Consider the following 6,693-nt stretch of genomic DNA (forward strand, 5'->3'; position numbering starts at 1 on the left):
AAGCTGTCTCTCCAGCCCTGATCTTTGTTTTATAATGAGACAGGGTATTGCTATATTGCTCAGGATGGTCCTGATCTCCTGAGCTCCAGTGGCCTGCCCTCCTCAGAGTCCTAAGGGGCTAGGACAAGTTGCTCCCCTGGCCATCACTGGTCCTGCCAAGCATGCTCCCAGTCTTAGACAAGGAGCTCTGTTCCTCCTCCATATATCAGGGCCTCAGAAAAAACCTTGACTCAGTCTGGCTCCCAACACAGGAGGGTTTAACCAAAGAATCAAGACCCACTTTAAATGCATGGCATTATTTTATAGGTGTTGGTCCCAGACTCATTAAGTGAGTAAAATCATTGGACTGAATAAAAGAGAGGTGAGGTGAGGATCCAGCATCCACCCCTCTGCTTCCTGACTACAGTAGCAGTGTGGCCAGCCAGCTCATGTTTCTGCCATGCTGCCCCTTTCATCATGGACTATAAACTGTGAGCTGTAAGCCATACTTCCTTGAGTTCCTTTTGTCAGATATTTTCTCACAACAGCACACAACTAATTCATAGGAGTGGTACTGAAAAGAAGGGCTGTTGCTGCAGCTGCCTGACCATGTAGTTCACAGGCTTTGGACCTGGTTTCCTGGACAAACATGCTGTAACTGGAGCTTAATGGGGCATTCTGGTGGGAACTTGAAGACTAGACTTCCAAGAAATATATAGGCAGTGGAGGCCTGGATCATGGGGTTTGGAGTAGAAGGATTGTTGGCAACTGGACCAGTAGCCCTATGTGATAAATATGTGGAAAAGAATTTAGCTTTATTCTGCCCATGTCCTGAGAACTTGAGTATGCCCAAATACAAAAGTATTGATTTGATTTCCTAGGTAGAGAAATTTCTCAAGGGGGATGGAGAGATGGCTCAGCAGTTAAGAGCACTTCTAGAGGTCCTGAGTTCAATTTCCAGCAACCACATGATGGCTCACAACCATTTGTAATGGGATTGAATGCCCTCTTCTCATGTGTCTGAAGACAGCTACAGTGTACTCATATGCATAAAATAAATAAATCTTTTTAAAAATGAAAGAAAGAAAATCCAGTATTTAAGAGAGATAGGGCGGAGAGAGAGAGGGAGAGAGAGAGAGAGAGAGAGAGAGAGAGAGAGAGAGAACAAAGTGAGGTACACAGATGTGACAGTTGTGTCATTAGCAGAGAAAGGAGTGAGTTTCAAATTGCAAATGAAGAGGCTACTGAGAAAACAGCTTGTTAAAGAGATTAACATTGTTAAAGAAAAACCTTGTTTTCTTCACTGTGACATAGGACAAGTGCCTCGAGGGCAAGTGACAACCCATAAATGGATCAATCTCTAGAAAATGCAAATTCATTTGAAAGGAAAGAGCCCAAAGTGAAAATGGCACTGTGGGCCTCCCTGCTTGTTAAAACCTCAGAGACATTATCCTCCAAGGCCAGGAAATGAAGACTAGTGCAGGTGTGGTCGAAGGGGCCAGGCTATATATACAGCCAGCAACAGAACTTGGCATCATTATCCATATGGTACTGGTTTCGCAGGCAAGAGGTGCATCAGAGTGGTGAAGTCATGGAGGCTGTGTCAATGTTTCAGAAGGTCACTGAAGCCAGGAACTGGGCCAGGGTCTTCTAAGATGCCTTTTTGTACAACTGTGAAGCTCAACCCTAAATTGCAATGGAGATGTCATATTGTGAGAAGTCTGCCCAGTAAAGTTGCATGCATGGATTGGAGCTGGTCTCAGAGAGACAATACATATTCTGTAGGCAGCAAAGCTGGAAAGATGGGATTTGGTGTTTGTTCCTCTTAGTTTCTGCCAGGCTCTAATCCAGTCTTTTCTTGCTATGCCTACTCCTTCCTTTTGGAATTAGAATATTGTGCCATTGTCTATTGAGAGTATATGTCTGGTCTTATTTTATGTTTTAATTTGTATATATTTGATATATGTATGCTGGATTATATTCTTTTAACATATTTGGCCATATTCATCCTTATTCTCTTCTTTCCTAATGATTCACTTCCACTTCCCAACTAGCCTCACTTTTCTTCTACTTTCACATGGTGTGTGTGTGTGTGTGTGTGTGTGTGTGTGTGTGTCTGTGTGTCTGTGTGTCTGTGTGTCTGTGTGTCTGTGTGTCTGTGTCTGTGTAAGTGAGTTTCATCAGGGTTGCTTACAGGAGCCTGATTACCAGGTTATTTACAGGAACGCAGACCCATCACCAGTGACCATAACAATAAAGAAAATGTTTCTTCCTCCCACAGCAATCATTAATTGGATGTGGATTCCCTAGGGAAGAGTGAAGCCTATGAGCCACTCTCTCCCAAGCTTCTATTAACTGCCTCTGTATCTTCAGGAAGATGTGGAGCCTGTGAGCATTCCACAATGCACCATCATTTCCTCCAGATCTTACATCCTTCCTGACCCATCTTCCACAATGCTCCCAGGGCCTTCGAGGGGATCATAGGGGCTTTGTGTTTATGAGCATAAATCCCTTGTACTCATCACCTATTCTTATCATGCAGATCACTTATGAATCTGTATAGTTATTACTTCTCACTGTAAAAGAAAGCTTCTCTGATGGGTACTGTCAGGAGCATTCATTTACGGGCATAAACATAATTGTATAAAAGGCGACCCAATGGTAATATCAATTGTCTATTTATCAAAACCCATAACATAGGTTCCCCAGGTGTGCCTATGACTTCCCCAGCCATGGGCTTTTGACAAGGTCTACAGTGCCAGGTATAAATTTATTTTTTGGAAGCAGGACTCAAGTCTGACCTGAAAGTGGTTATTTTACCAGTAATAAGTACTAAAATCTAGAGAGAAATGAGACTCTCCCACTTGAGCAGGTATGGTAGCTGCTGTTAGGGGTCAAGGAGAAGGGGATCTCTCTCCCTGGATATAGATAGACCAAGTTCTGGGTTGTCATGGCTGGAGGGCCTGACTGAGCCCAGAGTAAATTAGCTGATCTTTTGTCTGTAGGCATGGAGTAGCATGGAGAAGTGAAGTTCAGGGGAACACCAAGTAAAGCACCATGCTGTTACTCACAGATTTTTCTTCACCAGACTTCATTTGCAATGGGCAGAGATGAAGCTATGCTACAGAAAAAAAAATTTTAAAAGGAGGAATTTCACAATTTTATGATTCTTAGGCCTTAAAAACCAGATATTTATTTATTTATTTATTTATTTATTATTTATTTATAATCATTCTCCTCCTCCTTCTCCTTCTCCTCTTTCTACTCTTCCTTCTTGAGGCCAGGGGTCATGAGCCCAGGCTGGCCTTCAAATCATTATGTAGAGTAGACTGACCTTGAACTGTTTTTCTTGTTCTCTCTTCCTCCTAAATCCTAAGATTACAAGTGAGCACTGCCACACAAAGGCTCAAAGCCCTGATGTTTAAAATAAGAGAACCTGAAATGAACCAAAGTGATAATATAATCTCAACCCAGTTTAGTTCCTGATTAGAGAGAATTGAAGATTCTATCTAACAAAAGCCCTGTATAGTAACTTTCTCAACTTGGAAAAGGGCAGCATTTTCTGTAGATAGCCGTTACCTATTTTGGCTTTTCTCTTCTCTCATATATGAAGCTTCTAGCATGTAACAAAAAAAAAAAAAAAAATTACCAGGTATGCAAAGAAGCAGGAAGATTCAATATAAATCAAAAGAACACAGTTAAATAGAACAACTCACAAATGAACTAGATCCTTCCATGATCAAGCATGGACATTGCACTAACCTAATAATGTCTAGAATACAAATGAGTAGATATTCAAGTCAAGTGAACAATGGTGGATTAAATCAAGTAAGTAAGATCTCAAATAATAAACAAATAAAATTATTTACTTAAAAACATATTCCCAAAATGGTACATTTGCTTAATTTAGTAGTATATTAGGAAAAACAAGAAAGGAATTTAATAAAATCAAAGATAAGTTAATATTATAATCAGAGTGAAGAAAGATAAAGAACAGAGCCTACAAATGCCACAACTTCACATATTAGTGAGATTAAAACAAATGCTTGAAAACTGCAGTTGCAGGCACAGAAAGAGACAGAAGAGGAATAATGAATGAGATTCAGAGACAGAAGTAAGGAGATACAAGAAATAACTGAAAAAGTGAGGATTTCCTAAAATTCATGATCCTCATCAACACTCAGATATTTAAAAGATAATTAAGACTTCTAATGGTGCAAATGTAAAAAGCTGATTAACACTTCTAATAGTATAAATGTAAATAATACTGTATTAGATCAATCAGCAAATCAAAACTGAGAAAGAAACTATTAAGACAGATACCCTACCTGTGCTCTCTAACCCAGTACCTCTCAACTACAGTCATCCCAAGACTGCTTACCAGGGATCATGACTTTTCTTGAGCCCCTTGGGACTTCCCAGACCTTAGAAACCTCACTCTCAGGATCGATCTCTCTCTCTCTCTCTCTCTCTCTCTCTCTCTCTCTCTCCCCGGGCCACATGGCATGCAAACACAGGTAACCTATCTGCACTCTGTATCACAAACACTCCCAATTCCAGTCACCCTACAAGCTGTGTGTGCCAAATCCATCCTCTAAGCCCAGCCAGTCTCAAACATCCTCTGGTCTGGCCCAGTCTGCCAAAGTTACCTAACATTACTCAATGTGTATTCTCCCCAGTCACTAGATATACCTTTGGTCTCCAAACCAGGATACCAGCAAAGCCTAGTAAGCCCTACTTTTGCCTTTTCTAATCTTCAGAATTGGGCTAAGTGAAACATCCACATCATCCTGCTGTATTCACATCAAATATACAACAAACATAATAAGTCTACATTCCTGATCTCATTAAAAAAAACAGTATGAAAGATCAAGATCATATATCACTTCCTGAAACTCACCATTCCTATAGAAATGTTCTTCTATGAGAACTATTTAGATGAACCTCAGTTCACAGAACTTAAATTAACAATCATAAGCATCATCAAAGAATTCAAAAATTTTAAAGAAGATATAAATAGCTCAACAAACTTAAAAAAGAATTAACTCAAAGAGAATAAATGCCTGAATGATACCCAAGAAGATACAAACATAAAGCTGAATGAAATAACAAAAACAACACAGGATTTGAGAACCAAACTTAATGAAGAGAAATAAGTATTTAAAGAAAACTCAAGCTGAAATAAAGGTGGATTTGAAAAAGTCAACAGCAAAATTAGAAAACTCAGGGGGAAACCTTACAATTAGAATGAATCAAGTAGAAGAAAGAATATCAGGGATTGAAGACAAACTAGAGAAATTAGATCACACAAATAAAGAATATGAAATGAAAAATAAAATCACAGCAAAGAAACAGTCAGAAAATGTGGGCTACAGTAAAAAGACCAAATCTTCTAATTACTGATGTAGATGAAGGAAAAGAATCCCAGGTTAATGGTATAGACCAGATCTTCAAAAGATCATGGAAGACAACTTTCTCAGACTAAGAAAAGACCCCATAACAAGAGGCACAGAACACCAAGTAGAGAGATCAGAAAAAAAATTATCTTCAGCATATCATAATTAAAACACTAAATACGCAGAACAAACAGTATTGAAAGGTTGAAAAAAAAACACAAATCATCTACAAAGAAAAAAATCATAAGAACTGCTAAATTCTCAATGAAAACTTTGAAAGCGAAGAAAGCTTAAAACATTGTACTCCAAGTTCTAAAAGAACGTAAGTTCCAAATAGAGTATTATACCCAGCAAAACTATCATCCATAACTGAAGAAAAAGGAAAGACTTTTCATGATACAAACAGGCTAAAGAATTAATGTTTATCAAACTGATTCAAAAGAGAATACTGGAAGTAATACTTCAAACTAGAAAGACTTCCTTCAATGCTGGACTATGATGTGGAAATATAAGCCAAATGAACAGCAAATTCTCCAATTTATTTTTTGGCATGGTGTTTCATTGTAGTAACAGTAACCCTAATGAGGATAGACGTTGGTACCAATATAATGGGGTGTATTGATGTGATAGACCTGACCATGTTGTTTTGGAGAGGATTGTGGAAGGACTTTGGAACTTTAGGCTAGAAAAGTCTCACTGAGTGTTGAGAGCACAGTGAGCTGTTCTGTAAGAGCTGGGAGATAAGAATGTTGAGAGCAGTATGGACAATGTAGGCTTGGCTTCTGAAGTTTCTAACAGAAGCGAAGACTCTCCCAGCCCATTTGTATTGTTTGGCCACCTGGAGCTGAAGAATTTGCTGTGATTAACAAGACACCAGAATACATGATGATCTCACCCCAACTTGAACTCTCTCATTGATTACTTGATAACAGTAGAAGATCTGACATTCTGTGTTTAACTGTTACCATTTAAGTTAAAATTGTGGAAATGTGCCTAACAGCTACTTCTGTGGCAGACGCCTAGGTGGAGGCTTGAATAGAAGATGTGTCAGATTATACGTTGTGCTATCAAGAATTTTACCATTAAAGTGCATTATATAACAAAACAAAACAAGAGACCAGAGCCATTAAGGTAGAACCTCCACTTTGCTGGAACAATGGATGATGATCAGGTGGGGCTGAAGAATTAGCTATGAATAAGAAGTGAGCAGCATCACTGATGTGAGGTCTTCAAAGAAATGTTTGCTGAGAGTTATCACACAGAAGCTGTGTTCTACAGGTGGCCTAGTTGTACCTTGCTTTGGAAGCCAAACTTGGTC

General features: G+C 39.1%; 1 non-coding gene across 1 annotated transcript; it reads left to right on the top strand.

Annotated features, from left to right (window-relative positions):
• The first annotated feature begins 6,249 nt into the window (after positions 1-6,249).
• LOC117707959 (small nucleolar RNA SNORD81) lies at positions 6,250-6,326 on the top strand. Its single transcript, XR_004606697.1, has one exon. It is a non-coding gene; the product is annotated as a small nucleolar RNA SNORD81 (small nucleolar RNA).
• The last annotated feature ends 367 nt before the right edge of the window (positions 6,327-6,693 follow it).

This window comes from Arvicanthis niloticus, chromosome 4, assembly GCF_011762505.2.
Source record: "Arvicanthis niloticus isolate mArvNil1 chromosome 4, mArvNil1.pat.X, whole genome shotgun sequence".
Classification (NCBI taxonomy): Eukaryota; Metazoa; Chordata; class Mammalia; order Rodentia; family Muridae; genus Arvicanthis; species Arvicanthis niloticus.